Raw genomic sequence first — 23069 nt, 5'->3', positions numbered from 1 at the left:
CTGGTTATCCACTGCTCCCAGAGATGCTTTTAGTGCCTTACCCCTACAGTAAGTTTTTCCGTTAGTAATATATACGTATGTTAAATTTGTATGAAAGTCCTCCAGGAGTCTGTGATGTATCATAGGAGTTACCAAACTTTTTCTTTGTGATCTTTCCGCATTATATTTAAACGTATTACAGTAAGAATAGAATATTATAGTACCACCCGACTGTCGCCGCTGTGCAAAGTTTCATCATAATCTGACGTAGGACAATGAGTGGAATTAACGTTGTAAAATTTGAAATCAAATTTGCAATATTGCAAGTAAAAAAAATGTAATACGAAGTCTCATATTTGAAAATAAATTCGGCTTATAGTGCCTGAGACAACACATAAGTCTCAACAGAGGGACATTTTTAAATATTAACTATGCTTTATGTCTGATTATTTGACATTTGTTTTTAGCAGATGGTTCTTCCAAATAAAAGTTAACTAACAAAGTAGTAACCAATATTTTGTTTACTGATTTTCTAGGGGGGGAGAGCTCTTGGCAACTTAAGAATTGCAGCCCTCCTCCTGGGCCAGGAGTGACTATCCCTCGAAGCGCTTGCACGAAATTTCTCCCACATTTATCATTCTCCCCCCTCTCCTACAGAAAAAGAGTGTCTAAATTGTTAGCGAAATTTCTCCCCTCGTCTAATGAATTTCACACTGATTTGCATGTTACATACATACGAGGGTGCATCACTTGGTAGCAAGGGCGCAACCAGGATTTGATTTCGGGGGGTCCCTGGCTAAATGTTCATTTGGGGGAGTCTCGGGTCTGCGCCCGGAAAAAATTGAATAAAACCGCAATCTTAGGATAAAGACATACGTAAGAGACCTCGTGATCGAGGTCGAGGTTTAAGTAGTGGTTGCTACCTCGATGTCTAGGTCTAGGTATCTCGATGTCTAGGATGCAAGGGGCACATAGCGAGGAGGTCGCACCCTCGCTGTAAGTCCTCAGTTTGAGGAGAAACATGACTGTAACGAGTCTGAAATTATTGCACAAAAATCACTGCAAAACAACATTTTGAAATTGAAAGGACCAAGCAGTTTATAAAGAGGGATGGACGCGAGACAAGATATGAGAAATGCTAAAGTCTGGTCTCTTGTTTCGAAAAAATATTTCAGTCTCATCTCTTGTCCATCTCTATCAATAAATCAAAAAGTTTTACATTATTTTTCCAATTTTCTGTGAAGAAATGCCCTCATTCAGCACTCAGACGAGAAAGCATTTCCCAGTATTTTTTTAAAGGCATGTCTTCAGATTTCGATTTGGAGGTGGTATTAACTTCAGCAAATGAAGTTTCGTCAGTGCAATTCCATTATCCGACATTTCCTCCCTATGGATATGTGCCTGTCTTTACAGGTATTTCTTTACCTTATATCAGTAACGAATTTAGAAGAAACCCTTTTTTATTAATTTCGGAATATGGGGGAGGAGTGGAGTTTTTAAGCATAGATATAATTAACAGTAGGTTCTTTTTTCTTAACAAATTTCACAATTTATGGACTTCAGCCCGAAAGCCCCTCCCTGTAACAGCCGCTGCCTTATATAATAAGCTATAGTAAAATTCTCAAATAAATATGAATAACTTATCTGACATTCACATTTCAGTTGCTATTTTCTTCCGTTCTCTATTTAAAACGTGCTATTACGGTGTTGTTTGTATTTCTTATCACATATTGCTGAAACATACCTTATTACTTGTATTAATATGTGTTTCATAATCAAATTTAATAGTGCAGAAAAACCTCTCGAGCATAGACATACAGAATAATCTGCAGACGAAATTCTAGACAAATGAAGACTTTATTCCGTGCAGTGCTTCAGGGAGAACCAAAGAGAACACGAACCACAGCGATTCTTCCGCTGAACATCGATATAAAAACAAACTCGGTTTTTATCATCGTGACCACTAATTCACTGTCGCGGTCGACCTCTAGGTCGCAATATAGCGTACATCTTCTGCATGCAAATACCCATTTGAATCCATGTGTTTGTGCCAGTATCGAGGATACGACCGCGACTTAAACTTCGACCTCGATCGCGAGTTCCCTTCGGTATGTTTCTACCCTTAGGCCTTATTTTAACAACTTATACAAATGTCGGAACTTCCAAACCTCCTGGCTACGCCACTGTTTGGTAGTATCCATTGTTCCTAAACATCATCAGTCTCTGTTCACTTCAACATTCAGCCATTATTTTATTCTTTCAAGCCAAACAGAAAACATTCGTTCTCCTTCGCATTTGGCGTTCTTAAAGGTAAAATTATGGTACAATTAAACGTGCAATTTTGCCATTTTCAATGTATATTTCTGTCCCCTCCTCCCCAAAACAAATCTCAAGGGCGCAACCTGCACCCTAAACCCCTCCTTTATGCTCCTCCCTGTTCCAAATAGAAAAATTGAATTTGGATATTTTCTACAAGACTATTCGCGAGATATAGAATTTCATATCCAGGATTTCTGTTTACTTAGTACTGGAATCAATAGAATTGGAAGTACCGGTAATTGTTTAGTGTAAGTATAATTATGCAGAACAGCCATAGATAAACGTTTTGTGTTGCTACAAATGTATGAAAATTGTTAGTAAAGTTTCTAGAGATGTGGAAAAATATTCTTCCCAGGCAGGGACAACAGTAATTAAGTTAGTGCCAGGGAAAGAAAAACTAAAGACGAGGAATTTCCCTAGCTTTCCCCTTAGAAATAAACGTTTTGTAAGTAACGAACGTTTCGTATCAGACGTATGATTTGCCTATCGTTAAGTGTGGCTCCGTGGTTGATTGAGTAGAGTCGTTGCTTGAGGTTCATGAATCGAATCCCATACAGGGAAGTTGAAAATATTTTTATTCTTTGTTTCCCATATCTTAAGATGTTTCTCCCCCTCCGTAATCATCTGATGCTCTCAATTGAATTCTCCGCTTGAATTCAACAATTGGTAGTAGGATGCTCTCAGTTTCGGGTGAGCTTTTGCATGTCTACTTACAAAATCAAAATTTTCGACAAAATATGGATGATATCCGATCATTTTGTCTCAAATTCTAAATTTGTACATGTGACTGTATCTCTCTTTCAACATATTTGCATTTCTCGTTCTCCAATGTCATCAACTATGACATAAGATGGCTGGGAGCAAAATTTCAAATCATAAAAGCGATATACCAATGGGCTCACTTTCACTAAGCAATTAATTAAATGTATGTATTTTCACACTAAAGGAGGGGGGTTTGCTCTTCCTACCCTCCTGAAGTGACAGAATATTTATTCAGGCTCTGCAAAGTAATTTCAGATCACATGACTGAAAGAGTGTTCATTCCAACTCCAATAGCATTGGGCTTTCATTTTTTGTTGCACTTTATCTTCACGAATAGGACAAATATCAAGTAATATGTTTGCCATAAGAATTACATGTCTGAGATTCATCTCATTTTAGAGAAATGATGTTGTAGACGGTAGTTGGAATCTCGCCCAAGTGTACGGGAATTTTCACTGCCTGGCGATTATGCCACCCAACTTCCTTTAAAGCTAGTTCGATTGCAATTCTTCCCAGCAAATGCTTTGGACTCAACTGGTGGAACACTTTTGCCTTAAATATCCATACAGGTGTACCATCCAGAAGTGTCTCTTACTGTATCTGAGGGAACATGATTCGCATATACCTGCTATATAATTGTGGTGTTAGAGAATACAAGTACAATGAATGAACTTGAATTTTTAATCTTCAACTGAAGCAAAACTATGCAGGATAATATTTATCTATCTATCTATCTATCTATCTATCTATCTATCTATCTATCTATCTATATATATATATATATATATATATATATATATATATATATATATATATATATATATATATATAGGGAGAGAGAGAGAGAGAGATAAATATATATATATAGATATATATAAAATTATATAATTTTCTTTTTTCTTCTAATTTGCAATAACATTGTAATATTTCAGTTTATTGTCTCTCTTGGTTATTTGTGGAAACTCATCTTTGGTGCAATCTGATTGGTTGATCTCTGCCTCTGATTATGTCCAAATTTTGGGCTTGAAGCCCAATAGGTAATTATTAAAACTTATTGATATACATTAACAATTTCATACTTTGAATCTTAGGATTGTAGCTACGACTTACGGTCTAAGGTCATTGATGGAAAATTTTAGGACTTCAAAACCTGATGGTTAATTATTCAAACCGATTGATATGCAACATCAATAATTTCACATCTTGAAGTTTCAATCCACAAAGAGATTCATATAACTAACCATCTATAGAAACTGTAATAATTTTCTTTATAAACAATGTGTATTTAATTTTCTAACGGTACATGTTGAACATCTTGTACAAATGTACTATTCTGTTTCAAACCTGTTAATATTGATGGTACTTAATATTAATTCCTCAAGAAGTTAATGAAATGGTCGTTAAGATATAGACAACTTAAACATTGTTACTTGTAAGCTTCCTTCTACCCATTAAATTATACATATACTCATAAAATTATATAAAGTTACATATTTTAGATATTGTATTTGAGATAAGAGAAAAAGTTTCCGGTAATTCTGTCACAGAAACATCATAGAAATATAATATAGGAAATTTTGTCACGGTTATTTTTCACCTTTGTTGAACGAAATAAAGACAAATGAGACGACCGTTATTTTAATCATACTTGGAAAACAATTCGATGCTCTTCAAATTCAAAGTTTCGGATACTTGACGAAAGAACATGCACCAGTAGAAGGAAATCATTCTAGCCTCAGAAAATATTATAAGTATAGGCAACATGAGGCCTTAATGTATATATCACTATTTACAAACACTAGGATTCGACAATATCAAAATTTCAGAACAGAAAACAGCAACCAAATATGTTAAGATATGCAAATACGTTCACCTTCCCGCAAAATAGACGAAAATTTTCATTGTTCTTGTACCCTTCTCTGAGCCCAACCTCTTGGACCTTCCTCCACGTTGACTGAGTTAGGCAAAAATAGCGAAGTTTCTCTACGAGTCATTGAAAGAAGAATATTATATTTTAAGTTTAAGTGAGCATTGGCAAATAGTTATTTCATATATGTTAGGAAAACAAATATCAAATAACTTCCATAGCTTCAATAATTTCCAATTTTTTTAGTCAGTTTTGCTACATTTACATTGGATTGTGCTATTAAGATTTTTCGTCTTTCTTACCAATATAATAATAAAAAGCACTTGATGATTCAGCCTTGACATTAAGTGACTACGTCATATATAATTTAAAAACCCATCCAACGAGGTAGATGCTAGGCACGTATCATTTAACTTCCATACCAATCGCTTACGTACCTGGCAATTGAGAAATGTACGTTTCTTGTTTCCAGCATGTGTCGCTAAGTAAGTACTCTTCGAGGAATTTCCGACACTTAAACGGTATTTTACATGTTTTACTGGAATGTGAAGAACGTGAATAGAACATACCTCATGTACCACGGCCCGGTCGCGCATACGTTGCTTCGCATTACATCACTCATTTATCTACACCCGCGCAAACGCAGTTAGTTAAGAAAAAGAGGGTTTGAAAGAAAGTGGTAATCATCGTGAGCTGTGTGCTGATTGTGTTTAATTAATATAAAATAAATTACGAATATCGTCTAGGCTAATCCATCTGAAGTGGTCCAAAAATGGTGAAAATGGTTGCTCGACCATCTTCGAAAATTATAGAAATTGGAGTGTGATGTACCTTTTGTATGAGATCATTAATGCAATTCACGTTGTCGTATGTAGAAATGTTCCTGGATTGCGGCCATCTTTGTTGTCAATAGAAGGATTGATATTTCTACACAGAAAGATGTCGACAGTTGATAAGAGATAAGATCATTATCAAATGTTTATTGATTGATAATGATAAAATCGTGATATCTATTGTTTATTTATGATAGTGATATCTTATCTGGTGTTTCAAGATAATGGATGATGAAATTAGGTTGGGGTAAGAGAAGGGTGAATGACCTGTTTTTTTATTCTTTCGTAACTTTTATTCTCTCGTATTATTATAAATAATACTCCTTGTTAAAAATGTGTGAGTATGCTAAAATAAGCTCCTTGTTAAAATATGGCCCCTGAAGAGTACCCCTGACCCCCACCTTATGTAATGGCCACTGGCCCCCAGCTATACAGAGGAATTATATTCCGATTTTGTAAATAAATCGTAACTTTTATTCTTTCTTATTATTCATAATAATACTCGTTAAAAATGTGTACACAGGAAAAGCTGTACACAGGAATCGAACCCGGGATACTTTTCTTTATTTATTCTTTCGTAACTGTTTTTCATTCTTTCGCTTCATTAGAAGCGTGTTATAAAAATGGCAAGCCATTCTCCTTGTTAAAAATTGTGAGATGGGAGGGACATAACTTTATTCATGCGAGACTTCTCTATTTGACGTTTCTATTTCATTGAAATCTTCTAAAGAGAAACTTTGTGTCGAACTTGTTAAAAGATGCCAAGGCATACTCGGTGAACGTACTAAAGCCGGAGCGTTGTTCTCGTACATCTGTCGCTGGGGAACTCAAGACATGAACTGAAGTTTTCGCGCGCTTTTGGAACCCGGATGAAGTGACCTCAGTACCATTAGATAAAGCTGTTGACACCGCGATAACTAATCATGGCCGCCGACCTATGACTAAACAACATGTGACCATTGGAGAAATCTGTTGACTCCACGATGAGTAATTATCAAAAGAAAGCTGCCGACGCATGAGTAAATAAGATTGCTAGGGTATTGACCTTAGTAACATTAGAGAAATCTGTTGATTTTACATGATGTGAACACATGATGGGTATGAAAATACTTTAAATACAGGTCATAAGAGATAAAATATATAAAGATACATCACGCAGTCGTATGAGAAGAAGGATCACTGCGATAGCAATATTGAAGCATCATCATCTGATGCTGAAGCAGAGTTATATAAATCATCTTCAGATGAAGAATTTGACATAGACGCCATAGATTCACCAACGCAAACAGTTTCAGAAACCTCATTTTCATCACCATCATCATCCAGATTTTGGAGTGTAGACTGTTGTTGTTTATAGTCAAAATATGGACTGAGAATGTATAAAGAAGACTACTGAAAAGTGGGATTTCAACGATACATTAATATGTGATGGATGTAGAGAAGGATCATACCATGTTTATGCTCATGATTGTATAAATGTACCCCCAAAATTATTGGAAACCCGTGCTTGGGGTATTATAGCAAGCCCTAGTGTTGAAGATGTGTTTTACCTGTATGGCAACACGCATATTATTGGAATTTTAACAAGAGAAAAAACTATGAAGTATATTTGGAATTATTAAATGATACAGACTATCACCTGGAATTACTAAAGGTTCTATTAAGGAAAGAGAGATTGAAATCGGACATTCCAGAAAGAAAAATGTATTCAAATAGTGTTAGTGTTTCATGAATGTTATGTAATGCTGAAAATATTAATATCAATTGTGTATTAAAAACAATAGAGGTATACTTACGTGAGAATAATCCGATTGAATGTATGGAATGCAAATTAAATGTTTTTCATGATTGTACTCGTCTTCATAATACTGGATCCTTTGCAGCAAAGTATTAGCTCTTGATAAAACTCTTGGTGAACTTTTTAAAGTGTATTAACGAGAACATAATGAAATCTCATTTATATGTTTTATGCGTAAAACTTGTGATATAAAAAATACAGAATTTGTTGGTCAAATTCTACCATTATTCATTCAGCGCACAAGTGAAATTTCACCATGCGTAAATCAATATATTATTGATATTCAAGATTTTAAAATGTCTGATAACAAATTTATTATGTGAGTTTTGTCTAAGCGCATGTGATGATATAGTAAATTTCCATTGCTTGGTAAAATAACCAATAGAATATAATTTATTTCATTAGGTTGGCAAAAACAAATTGATTTTTAACATAAATTTACATGGTTTGAACTGGGATACTAAAACTGGAGATACTGTATCATCCATACGCAACCATGTATATCAATTATGCTCAATGTATTCAACCTTTTATTGTAGAGGTTTAGAGAAATCTCTTTGGATTAAGAGAATATTTGCGTCAGATAATGTTATTTATTTAGAAACAAAACATTGTCCAGCATTAAATGAATTGTGTGGAAATACATCTAATGAATATTGTTCTTTTCACAGAAATGTTGTAAAGAGTTCAGGATGTGCATATCGTAACGCACAACAATTGAATTACTGGTGGAAATGTGAAAGATCAACAGCATTGACTAATGCATTATCAAGATTATAATGAGGAATTGTAATTCAAATGCAGGAACATAATTTTTTGAAAATTTATTGGAAAAATAATAATAAAAAATGTATTTAAATATATATACAATAATAAAAAAATATTTGTGTTTTCTTTTTAAAATTTTGTTTACATAATTATAAACAATATTATTCTTTTTTAAATTTTTGTCGTTAAACAATTTTAAACACTTTTCAAATGATTGAGTGCGAATAATATGATGCAAAAAGAATAAAACAAAATATCCGCAAAACACAGAATCATCGTCCTGATATTGTTCACTGTTTGTAAAATATATTTTAGTATTTTTGATAAAAAGTTTTTTATTTCCTTGGGAATGTCCATAGCAAAACTGTCAAAGTAGAAGCCATGTTTTTTCTCATCAATGTACACTGCGACCCAGTGCGATCCACTTGAATCGGATGTATCAAGATTAATTACAAGTGCTGCAGGTAATTCTACCATTACAGGAAGTTTGTCAATAGGATAAATTCCAGTTAAACTTGTACCAGTCACTTTATCAATCACTAACACTTTTAAAAATTCGTCACTATACATGATTATTTTTCTTAATTAAAGTAGGTATGTAATTATCACTGTTATTCACATGTAAAACATAATCATACATTTTTACATATTCACTATATAATAATGCTTCATGAACACTACACCTATATTATCCAAAACGATGTTTATTATGTGCACACTTCTGAACGTGCAAACTTAATGCGGTATACTTTGGACAGTCTATTTCTTCCAAATTTGTAACATTTCTTTGCAGAATTTCTTCAAGAAAACACTTCCTAGTTATTCCATACATGTAAATACTGGTACTATTTGAGCAATATAATTGAAGTATCTCCTTAAGAAGTGTATACTCATCATCGCATACGTTCCAGGAAATACCATATACATTTTCACTTAGATACTTGTTTGTACTTATGTTTGGCTCAGACGACTTATTTAATGCATATGGTGGTTTAAATATACAATTTTGAAAAAACTCAACGTCATAATTTACAATTGCTAGCTCCTTTAAAATAAATTCATCACCATCATTATTATAGAAAGCGGAGAAGTGTACAACAACCCTCATTCTACTCAACTGAATAAATTAGGTGTTATCAGCATAAATATTTATCTACTGCTAAGGAATCAAATTGAGCATACACAATACAGGTAAGCGGTTAGTAATTAAAATATATCGCGAACGCGCAACAGCAAGGCTAACTAGCAATTAAAATTAAATCATAAGCGAGCAACAGCGAGTAAAGGTGGGTTGCCAATTAAGTTATACAATATTCTCGAACAAGCGTGCGCGAGTAAAGTTGGGTAAGTAAATAATTTATTCAGTATTCCTAGCGAGCGTCTGCGAATAAAGGTGGGTTGGTATTTAAGTTATACTATATTCCCGAGTGAGCGTCAGCGAATGAGGTCAGGTTAGTAATTAATTTAAATAGTATTCCTAACCAAGAGTACGCGAGTAAAGGTAGGTTAGCGATTAATGTATACAGTATTCTCAAGGACGCGTGAGCGAATAAGGGTAGGTTAATTTAAACAGTATTCCTAACCGAACGTACGCGAGTGAAGACATTTAAAAATTATATATAGTAATTCCTTCGAGTGACTAAAGCCGGGATAATAATTAATTTAAACAGTATTTCGAGCGAGCGTCGGCGAATAAGGTCGGGTTAGTAATTATTTTATGCAGTATTCTTAATCGAGCGTGAGCAAATAAGGGTAGGTTAGCAATTAATTAATACAATATTCCCAAGCAAGCGTGTGCGCAAGTAAATGAATAAAAAACATTACGAATGTATAAAACCATGGACAACTTGTGGTAGTTTTTCCCATTAATTTATTGCAGTATTCCCGAGGGTGTGTCAGCAATTGTGGGTAGATTAGTGCCTTGCAGGACAAAATAATCCAATTTTAACAATAACAACTTTCAATATAAATTTACGAAGGCGCGTCAGCGATTGAGGGTAGGTTAGTACCTTGCATAGCCATTCAATTAAAAATAACACGAAACAATAAAACTTTCTTTGTGTAAGTTTAAAAACACAGAAAAGGGTCCCTGAGTTTGGCAAATACAGTGGCGATCCGTGATTAGGGCAACTAGTTAATTAATTGAATAATCAAACAAGAAATAACTTACGTTTTTTAAATATTGAAAGGCAGTCAAAGTCAAAAAACAGCGGAAGTCCAAAACTTCAGAACACACAAAAAACACACGCACTGACTTAGTATTAATAATAGGGCTGGGGAATTGAAGGGTTTTATATACTTTTATTTCACTATGGGCAGGCATTTTTTCTACGTATGCCACTGCACTTTTAACTTTGCTCTGGTTAAGAAATCATTTATTGCGTTCACTATGCACATTGTGCTTTTTAAATACAGATAAGAAATTCAAATTTTAACTTTGATCAAAAACATTAAATATTCTTATTCACTTACACATATTGTCATGGGTTATTTATCTTGTCCATACATAGAGCATGCTTGCAACAGTGGGCATATTTTTCTAGGGACAATAATCTCTGTATGCAAACCAGAGATGCTTAGTATACTTTGATTTATTTATTTACATTCTCCAAAACGTAGTTTCATGGGGCAAACGATTCATCAAAAACTTGCAAAATGTTTTTCGTTCGTGATCTTTGAAACTGTTGGAAAATTTCGTGTACCAGAGGACAGGGATTTATTTGTGAGTAACCTAATTTTTGAACTCTGTGTGCATTACAAAACAATGAAATAGATTTATCAGCAAGTAAGATACTGATAAAACATTTGTCATCTCTTCTTTTTTTGTGTTCCAAAGGACTAAAAGTATTTTTGTTAATCGTGAAACATACGCTTATCTTATTTAATCCGATTATCGTATCAGATTGTTTACAAGCGATTCATCACAAGATGCAAAAACAAGTGCTTTCGTTAATCATGACGTGTTTTTGATAAACATCGATTTATCTATGTTTTTTGTAAATATCATATCAGATTGTTTACATGTTCTCATTCAAGAATCAACATGAGGGAGGTCGTATGATACATTTGTGCATGTCCTCGTGATTCAACTGAGTTTTCCTCATTCTGATAAATATTTAAGTTCACTTAGATATCAGCCACACCAGTACAAAGGCGATATGACGTCAGTACACCGTGACCCTGCCTGTCTCTCTGAGAAGTCATTTCAGTTCGCTCAGTCGATGTCTGCACAGTAATCCGTCGCCTGCATCTTTACAACATTTTATCAATGAGTATTTCTAGTTTGCTGACACACTGTTCGAAGGAATGAAAGAAGTCCCAATATGAATAGTCATGTCCCTCTCGTCTTTAATATGATCACACACTGTTCGAATAGGTATTATGAGCTTTTCTAAGTACACAGAATGTTCGTATGGTCCCTGTAGGGTCCCTGGTTCACCAAATAATCATAAATACCTCTGTATAGTTGGGGTTGCATTTATATTCTTATTATTTCACATAAATATAATTTCATTTTAATTCATTGGGGGTCATTTTTCTATAGGTGGTCCCTGGTAGGCAGGGAAGGGTCCTTTGTTCAATTCATGTATTCTGAATTTGCTATGCAAATCATCCAATAACACTTTATTTTTTCACACCATGTTCGTATTTGTATAGGTGATGGTGGTCCCTGGTAAGCAAAGGTAAACAACAATATTTCGTATAACCAAGGTGCAAACCCATTAACAAAGAAATAACTTTTAAATCACAGCAAACGGTCCATTTGTACGGTATTTCTCATACTGAATTTTTTCTAACAAGACGTTTTAAAAAACATGATTGATTGCCATACGGCAGACAGTATAGTGCTTGAAAGGAGACAAATAAATTCTTAAAAGAATAATACAAAACGTAGGTTTATTGCATATGCCTACATAATATATGACCGTCACCAAAATGATAAGAGAGAAATGAATAACATTTAAAGTAAATGAGGGTATGAAGAAGATAATAAATAATATTTTGATTTACACGGGGTTACATATTCTCGTTCTTATGTTAAGACTGCCATATGCATATTTCATTACAATAGCAAACAGTGTTCATGGTTGCGTACTTACACTTGGCGCATGATCAGGCGCAGTCAATTGACAGCTGAGTCTGCACACCACTAACGCTAAGATTGTAGAACACCACTCTAAACGATATTGTGCGAATGCATTGAGGTTGAGTTGTTATTGCAATGTGATGATTTTTGTAAGATTTTTAAAGTATATATATTTATTTTCCATACTTTCATTTTCTAATTCGGATTTGAGAAAATAGGATTGTTCATTTTCTCCTGTGAAAGTCTTCCGTGTTTACAATATTTGTTTTTAACTTTCACTATTTTTACCAGGATGGTTTTCGATACTTTATTTAAAATATTTCACTTTTACTAGTTAAATTGTTTGGTTTTACCGAGAGTTTAAGAAAATACTTCAGTTTTTAATATCACAAAATAAAAGAATGTCTTACTAACACTATTTTGATGTTTTCGTAAGTTTCCTTCATATTAGTTGCATAAGCCAAAGGTACTGAAGGAAATTTGTTCCCATTGTGCAAAAGAACAGCCTTCAACAATCCCCACTCTGTACTTATATGCGCATGTCCGAGTGTATCCATCACACCACAGACATTATTACAATACACTAAATCATTTTCTCGAGAATAGTAGTTTTGAAACTCTGTATGACGGTTTCGAAAAATACACACTTTAGTGTCACGATGGAGCAGATTCCAGCCTTTAAGTCTAGAAGCAAGAAGTTCTGCCTGCATCTTGGAGAGTTTTAAATCCCGTACGAGGTCATTTAGTTCACCCTGAGTTATCAGATGGGGATCCAATGTAGATGTGCTTCCTACATAAGTAGGATCATCTTCTTCATTTGGAACTTCAGTAGTTGCCTCAAGTACGTAATCCTCATTTACCGTAAGATGACCAGATACTGGTACAGGTAATACTGCACTGTGTGGAACTGGCCTAATTGCTGATGGCAAATTAGGGCACTGTACTGTGTGCTTAGATTTACTGGTTATTCTTTTTATGTGTCATACAAAAGTAGCAGTCTGAAGAACAATCTTTTGGTTCCCTCCAGATCATCGGTACTGCGAAGTTCATGTTTCGTTCACCATTTGCCCACCCAGTCAGACGTTTCACGCAAGTACAACAAATGAAGTGAGGAGCCCAATTTTTATTTTGGTCTCCTACACAGCAACCAAAATATAACTAATAACACTTCCTCTCAAGTGGAGTAAAACATCGACGTTGCGATTTAAATGTCAGCTCCCCACATACGTAAAAGAAATTGTCCGGGTGATTTACATACTTCCTCGGGATCTTGTATTCTGTAAGGTATCACACACATACATACACGAATCTACACTCCATCAATCCTGTAGCAGCACAAACGTAATCTAACTCAGGGCATCACCACACAACACAATATTTTGGAACTCCACAATGCACAAACACTTCAACTTACACGGGACCACATCTAAAATACGTCCAGCTTGGACCGTCACTCAACGCTACTAACAGTCATCAGGCTACGTGAGTCATCATTTTTTATGCATTGTTGCCAGATCAAAATATTAAAAAGTGACTTATTTTCCACAGAAAGCATACGTGTATTTGTGCTTGTATTTGAGTATCCATCTATGTGCCGACAATAATACGTCAACGTTAGGTTTTTGTGTTTGATAAAAGTCTTGCATTGTGTCTATTTATTACCTATAAATAGACACAATAGTTTATATCTCTAGACAGAATAATGCGATTCACATGAAATTAACATTATTTATTAAGTAGACATAAAACTATATTTTAGTGCAGTTCCTATTTCTGTATCACTATATACAAATAGCAAATTAAGACAAAAATCGTATAAACTACTTTTTGGAGGGAACTTCCAACAAAATCCCTCTAGAAATTCCCTCATAAAAAATGGCGGCATGGTGTACATATAATTGAAAATATGTTTTATTGGAAGTCCAATGAGGTATAAACCGTGTTTATATTGTAATTTTCGTGGAAGTTATATGTGATTTTATCTGCACTAATGAATATGGTAAAATAAACAGTACACATAGCATATTTTTATATAAATATGTTTATTTCTCTAGAAAGAATAATGCGATTCTTATGAAACTTAGAGGGCTTACTAAGTATAACTCAAGCTAACATCCAATACAATTTGTGTGTTTATATACCTAAGGGTACCCGAGCTACAGGTACAAAAATTGTAAAAAAAAAAAAAAAGGGGGGGGAATTTGAGGGGAAATTTCGCGAAAGTCCCTCTGTCATGGGGAAACTGAGGGTGATGGAGAAAAGCTGATTGCAGATTCGAATTCTACGTGAAAAGTTCTATTTGGATCAGGTATTTTCATTTCTGTGCCAAAATCTTGTTGACTAGTGTAATTGATTACAAAATTGTACAATAATAATAATTCCTAATTGCAATAGTTATCTTGCTTTCATTGTTCATTTGATAATTTCCTTTAATTAAGCTTAATTTGCAAATTAGTTTTATTTTGACGAACTTCTGATATTCTGAAGTAGTTTCTTGGCTTTCAATCAGCATTCATATAATTGGATACAATTGATTGAACTGGAAATTGAACTTAGCTAACATAGAAATAAGAAAGATAAATAAATAATGTTTATCGTAGTATGAGATCAGGGGTCAAAATCTAACCCCGCTAGTCGTCGACTATCAAGAATATGTTATCGCATTAGAAAGTTTTCTACTAATCGGAAAAAAAGATTGTTCCAAGAAAGTTAACATTTCCACAGAGAAAATTTCTCTCTTTGCAACAAAATTATCGTAATTTACGAGTATTTACAAAAAAAAGAAAGAAAAAAGGAAAAGAAAACAAAAAGAAAGAAAGGATACTTTACTAGGAAAACAGAATGTACAAAAGTATATACCCTGAAAAACAACATATGTACACTTAAAAGAGTACGTTTGGTAACCTAGGCAAATTATAAAGAAAAATCATCAATTAGCTGATAATACAACTGTAATACACAAGTGGCACCAAAAATTTTTCACGTACGTGGACTAGGATGGGGCAATAGTGTTTGGGGTGGGCTATCTATTTATAATCTTAACAATATTCCTTTGTTGAAAATACCCACTATTTATACGCACTTGCACTCACTTCCAACTTCATACTTTCTCTCTCCCCAACAATAGATGAGGAATGTGACTCCACAAAACATAATGACTAGACATTGGATGTATAGGAAAATCTTTGTATTATATAGGTAAAAGTATAGTAAACTATGAATGACATGTATACAAATCACGAGAAAAGAATGATTTCACAAAATTTTAATGTACTGTACTTTCGGTGTAAATGTCTTTTTCTGTCTTGTTATTGAGTTCTTTAAGTTTCCCTTTTTATTTTAATGAATATCACAAAACAATGTCATCAAGCTTCTCACGATTCGTTGCGCATATTCTCTCCAATTCCGTCGGCATGCTCTATACACATCCCGAATGTTTTTGTTTTTACTATTATCTTAAAGTTCATTAATTTTATATTTTAAAAAATCACGTTTGTCTCTTCCAAGAGATTTGGAACTTTCCGTCTGATGTCAGCGAAATTAAAGAATTGATTGAAGATTGAAGAATATTATAGCAGGCAACCAGTCGGAACTAGATAACGTTCTTTAAGAAGCTGGTTAATATTTCTGAAATCATTGACGATTATAGAACCGACAGATCAATATCGCCTTCTGAATCCTGGACACACAAATTAAAAGATAGTTCAAGAAGAAACTAGAGAACGGGAAGGGGATCATAATAATCTTCAATTACTTTTTGAGGTTGTTGATAAAATAGTTAAAAGTTGTGGGCTTCTTTCTCTGTGGTCAGTGATATTTCTTGGACGTTATAGTTATAGGAGCACAATAACAACACCTCCGGCACTAATAGAAAGTAATTTTTGCAATACTAAGAATAGAATATTCGTTCACGAGAAGCCACCTCTTCGAGCAGATGAATTTATTGACATATACTATAGGGTCTACAGTATCTTACAACTATAGAAGAAATAAAGCTGGCATTTTCATCGCAGCAACTGATATCTCAAGACAAAAGAGAAAGCAATAACAGAAATCTACAGAGTGCATTAGTAAATAATAACAAGAAGAAAGACCTTACATCTGACTCTCAGATTTTCGTTAATGGAAACTGTATTGCTTGTGCCAATGGGGACTTATCAGAAGGAGCACGCAGATATTTGCAATGTAAGAAAGAAGTGAGCGTCTTGCCCGATTGCTCGATTGGCATTTCTGGTGAAGAAGAGGGATGCCGTGAACGAAGGATGTGCACTCAATGTGCGAATGAAGGAAATAAACTCGAAAACTCCGAACTAGAACCACGAAGTACAAAACAGACGCTCTCATAAAACATTCAAGCGTAAAAAACCTTATTGTTTCTCATAAAAATAAAAGACGCAATGAACGGATATGTGATAAACCACCGGAAGTTGATTGCAGAAATGACAGATTTTGGATACATTACCAGAGGATGGCGCTACTGAAACTTGGAAACGCCGGCTTCCTCCAAAGAAAAGGTTAAGATCGTCTTATCTAGAACCAAACAAAGGTATTGTACTTTTGGATTTTAGAAGTAATTCGTCTGCAAAACCTGAGGGTCTCTTCAGGTATGGTAATGTTGTTTGATAGAAATCAGTATTTTAAAAAAAAAGAAAAGAAAAAAAAGAAAAAGAAAAGAAAAAGAAAAGATAGAAAAGTGACTTACTTTTAAAATATACTTGCGCTTTTGACTGTCGTTCAAATTCTGGCTGTTGCTTATTGCGATTCTAATGAGTTCAAAGAATTTGTGGATTCTGAATCAAACATTTTCTATCTATTTGGGATTTTGTAGCTGATATTGCAATGCATAGAGTACCTGCAAGAGGGTACACGTTGAGAGCTTATATATTCTGCCAGCTATTTTCTCAATACCAATTACCCCAAGGACTGACACAAATTTAAGCAGAAGCCACTGCTACTCAAATGGAGAAACTACTCAAGCAGCACCCAGCTGTGACAGAAGTTTCAAGGTGCCCACGAGGTTGCTCTACAGAAAAAAGTCACTGAGGAGTAATTTGTCTGGTGTATTCTACTTGCGATTTGTCACCATTGAAAGATAAACATTTGCAGTTTCATTTTCTAATATACCACGCATAAGGTGTGGCAAAATGAAAGAATAATTTGTGATTTCAACAAATGTCTCGTGTGCATCGAAATTTTATACCTGGGATCCGATTCCCACGTTGCTGAAGAACTTAGTACCAGGATGGAAAATATACTACCTACACTTGAACTACAATGTAACAAATTTGAACTAACGAGGGAAGGGCGCGATGTCACTCAGACATAATTGTACCAAATTTGGTGTAGGAGTAGGTAATGGTAATGGAAAAGAACGTGTGGAAGCATTCGTTTTGCAGGCGTTCGGAATCAGAAATAATGGGCCCTACAGTTCAGGACAAGTATGGCATGTCAACCAGATATTGATGGGACGGAGATTTTGCTCGCTGTTATGACGAATACAAAAGAAGTTAAATCAAGCATGAGACATTTCTCTGCAAGTTCTGAAAAGAAAGTCGAAGAACTTTGGACATTCCGATCAGCTGATTAGTTATAAACTTGTATATGGAAACATTGGCTCTGTAGGTCAATGTCAGGGTTATGATATTCGTTTGTTCGAAGTGATTGAAACCCCATCTATCCTTTGTAATCTACCCGTAACTACGACCTTTCCATTAGAATGAAACGTGAGGTAAGCCAGAGTAGGAGCTTATAAATTATGTTCGTCAAATTGAAAATTAGTACAATGTAATTTCGGTATGGTTTTTGGCTTAAAGTGCTCCTACACGTAAGGTAGACGGAAGTATAGTGAAAATTTTGTAAAGCGAACTAAGATATATTACTCGGCGAGAATTTGTAAGTACTAAATTTTCATCAATTACTTTTCTCTCTTTTTGGCCAACTACTGCAAGTTTTTGGTGAGTGGTATGTCTTTGGTCGCTAGATTAATTATATGTTGTTAAATATTTGGGGAATTAAAATTCATTTTAAGAGTAAATTTGATATGAGAAATCTTTCAAAAAGAATAATCTGTAAATTCCATTTAGAATATTGAAAAGTAGAATGCTAATGTTGAATAACTTCCGGGCTGCCAGTCAAAGATGGGAAAGGGTTAAATTTGGTTTGAATAATGTTGTTTGTGTTAGCACGTTTATTTTATTACTGTTAAATTTATATTCATGTTTAATTATTTATATAATAAATTGTACATGTTGAAGGAGAATTATAATTTATATGGAAAAAGATTACTTGCCCAAATTGTTCCGCATTAAGGGAAAGATAACTGACTCTTTCATAGGTATTGGTTTACTTGGTTTCAAAATTGCCGCTACAAGTAGAATGAATACAGAAAATGCTGAACAGAGCTGAACAGCAAATGCGCCAATGTCCGCCCTCAGTCCCACCAGACGAAGACGGGATACTAAATCTATCAACTGCCCTGCCCTTGCCATTACCAGTTGGGTATGCATCACTAGTTAGCTTAATGAAATTATATTTAAAGAATAAAGAAAATATATAGATACAGAAATTACATGGGCGTCTCCAGAAGTTTTCCAGGGAAGGGGTCAAAATGAAGTTGCTCTATTTCTTCAAACTATAAGTTGCTGTCAGTACGCAAGTATTAAATGTTTGAACCCTCCAATATTAACTGGTTTCATTTGTACGGGTGTTTGATATCTACGACGTGAAACCCACCAAAGTTAAAGTACTGTGTATTTGTGAGGCGAATTTAAATATATATTGCGGGATTAGTGTTGTTTAAATTGAGAATGACTGTAAACGGTCATAACAGATATAACCGTTTGAATACATACAAGACTGTTGCTTAACACAAGTATATTAACGTAAAGGATAAAGGAAATATTTGAATTTGGTCTACTCACCACTAGGAAGCAGCAAAATGTATTGAACAAAAACAGCCTAGTAACAACCAGGGGCGATCAGGGTGATTGCCCCCCCCTTCCAAGAGAGGAAACTTTCTTATTATAAATAAAACCCATCCCAGAGTTTGGAGATCTTAAAAGTAGCAGTATTACAACCCATCGCCCCCCCCCCAGAAGTCCGTCCTGGATCCGCCCCTGGTAACAACTGCGTTCTAGATTCGTAACATAACTCATTCATGTTTCACAAATACTGTACTTTAATAGTGTGAACACAAAATGAACATGAGCGTTTCATTTCTTATGCCTAGCACCTTTGGCGTAAATCCTGGGGGCCATGAGGGGGACATGTTCACCCAATCTTGGACCTGGGGGCGACTGTCCCCCCAATATCTGACGTGAAAAGTGCTTTTTGGGATAAGTGTGATGATTTGTGTCCGTCTGCCACTTGACTTTTCCATTTATTTATTTATTTTTAGGAAGAATCGTATTCTGTAGTATTTCAAATTGAATTTCGTGCTATAGTGCGTTTAGTAGTCTCATCAATTTGTATTAATTCCACTTCCTCTACTTCGGCACAAACTGCAATAAATGCCAGAGGAGGGTATGCCCCTCTCCTCATGCTGGAAAATTGTCTCAGCTGTAGGTACGGGCACAAATCCCGGGGAAATGGGGGACATGTCTCCCCAATATTGGAACTGGAGGCTCCCCCAATAATCCGATTTGAAAAGTGCTTTTTGCAGATAAGTGTGATGATTTGTGTCTGCCACAAAGGAAAGTGAGATGAAATTGATTTCTCTTGGCTTTTCCATTTTTAATGAAAATGAAGGTGTACGACCGTGCGTGACGTAATCTGATGTCAAATCTTATCTCCTCCTCTCCCCTAGCATATGAAGAGTATAGTCTATAGACTACCCTATGTCAGTAGAACCCATCTTTTCAGTAAATACGCATTTCATCTATTTGTAGTATCAGCCTAGGCATCGACTCATGCTTCGTAAGCAAAGAAAAGAATTTAGTTGCTGGGATATTTTTCTTCGTAATCCTTAGTCTATGACATTCGTCAGATTTCTGTAACGATTCCTGCAATGCTAATGAAATTATCATTTTGCTCAAATAAGAGTACTGTTGCGTCATACATAATTGATTTTCTTTCTTCATAGTCATTATTTATAGACTATTATTACAAAACAAGTGTCCAAAATTTTAACGTGGATCATTATGGATGCCTAATAACAAACATACCAATTATAAATGTGCATGTGTTCAGATTTCAGAATTTGTTCACGGCAGTGATTCTGATTTGTAATAAGGTTATGTACTATTACTTCATCTACATCGCCTAATATATAATATGCTCTACAACAGGTTCATGTCAGAAATCAGATTCATCTATCGTAATATAAATATCTTTTGAGTTTACGTCCCACGACTATGCCGGCTGGGCTAAAGGAGACTGTGATAATGAGAAATGAATGAAATGGTGGAACGAAGAAAGTGGGAGGAAACGGGATAACCCCGAAGAAACCCACGCACATGGTGTTTGTCCACCACGAAGTTCACTTGGCGGGAGCAGAGTTTGAACCCGGGACCCCATGTACCAGAGGTGAACGCTCTACCACTGAGCCACCAAATTGGATTACCAATCGTATGTAAAGAATCAACTGGTGAAGCTTCCATATCCAGTGGCGTAGCGGGAATACTACTACGGGGGGTCAACTCCAAAATTTCAAATGGAAAGTGGTATCAATTTCGATTTCTTTGGAAGCACTATTGAAAAAGAAACGACTTTTACAGGAAACACTTTTCGTTAAATTCTACGGTTTGGCATCTACGTCTGTTATTTGTTGTAAAATTGGTATTACCAGACCACCCGTCCCAGGCACTTTTCTCAGCTCGTAATGGAGGTAGACATTTCAAACAAACAATTGAATTACCACTTTTGTCTCTGTATTGGCTACCTGAATGGAGCTTAACATAAAATCTCCATTGAATTAAAGTTTTGTTCACCTTCTACATTCGTAATTGCTTCTATGTCATCTAACGCTTGTTGTAATTCAGTAAGGATGAAGGTCTTGTCTTCCACCTGAAGGCCTTCATCAGATAATTCATTGATTCTTCTTTTGTACCTATTCGTGTGCTTCTTTTGGACAATACTGTGCAAAAGGATTATATTCGTTGCAATTTCTACATTGCGCAACCCTAGCTGGACATTAATATCTAGAATGTTGTTTTCCGCATGCTACACAAATATATTGATAACGTCCATATTTTACCTGTGACATTGTTTTTGAATGGAACCTATTGATTTCGTGTACCGTAGTTTGTTTTGGTACGAATTTTGTATCTTTCGTTGACCTGTTGTAGCATTCACTTGTAGCCAGAAAAAAATGTTTTTTACACTGATTTAACAATGCACATAGCATACATACAACAAATCAGATAGAATTGATGGAAAAGGAAATAACCATATTTTATAAATTGGATTCAAGAGTGGAACAAGTGGGCCTGAGACAAACGTTGAATCAGGAGTGTAGCCAGCAGGTTTATCTAGGAGTGCCCGTCTTTTTTCATGGAAAGACAGCTACAATTTACAAAATAAATAAATAAATAAATAAATAAATAAATAAAATAAAATAAAATAAAGTATTACAGTTAGTGATTTTGAGGCCTGAAAAACCGGAAATTTTTCGTTTCCCTCCGGAAATCTAAACACACACTTCTTCTAAGCTTTTGTTTTTGCTTTTTCTCCACAAATAGTACCAAGTAATTTTTATTATGCTCAATCAAGAACTACAGCTCTGGCCTTTGTGCATAACGATTATAATTTAAGCCCCTTTACACAGAACCTATCTACATAAGAGTGATTTTCTTTGAAATTTCGCTTAATTTCTTTAAAATTTCCTGACAAAACTATTTATTTATTATTCATGACTAAAAAAACATCATACAAATTCTCGTATTAGCATAGATTGATAATTATTTTAAAATAGGCCTATATAAAATATTTTCATGCTTCATATTGGACATAATCCGCACAGGAGCACTAGATCAATCGATTGTAGAAATGTGGTAGCATTTGGTCATTCCTTACACGGAAGAGATACCATACTATTTTTCGATCGGTAAATAATTTACCGATTATTAATTATATGTACTTTGTTATTTTTAAATGACTGAAGCGAGGTAATCTGATGATGGTGTTTTAAAAGGTGGTCATTTCGGTGGTCTATGAAATCATTTGGGGGACCTGGCCCGGATGCCACCCTTCACGTGGCTACACCACTGCTTTGAATCGATGATGGTGAAGAATGATGAACGGGAACATTTTTATTGTACTGATTACTTAAATGAGGGTGTATTTTTGCATTTTCTTTATTATTATTATTATTATTATTATTATTATTATTATTATTATTATTATTATTATTATTATTATTATTATTATTATTGCAAGCCAACCTGCTATATACGCCAATCCATCTTCTTCCATTGCTGATTGTGTCTCAATGTAGCACACTTGACTTAAGAACATCTTTTACTCGGTCATTGTGTTCAGCATTTCATCAGTACATACAACACCACAATTTTAAAGAAATTTGCTTAAAATAAATTCTACATTTTCGACAGTATTTGTGTTTTTGTTAATTTTCAGTACGCCAGGATTATTGCCTAAAATAATCATTCTAATTCTATTTAGTGCATTTAAAACTGTAGGATGATCTTAGAGTTCTCCAGT

Source organism: Thermobia domestica, chromosome 16 (genome assembly GCF_964235325.1).
Source record: "Thermobia domestica chromosome 16, izTheDome1.hap1.1, whole genome shotgun sequence".
Taxonomy (NCBI): Eukaryota; Metazoa; Arthropoda; class Insecta; order Zygentoma; family Lepismatidae; genus Thermobia; species Thermobia domestica.
Note: the sequence above shows the minus strand (reverse complement) of the source record.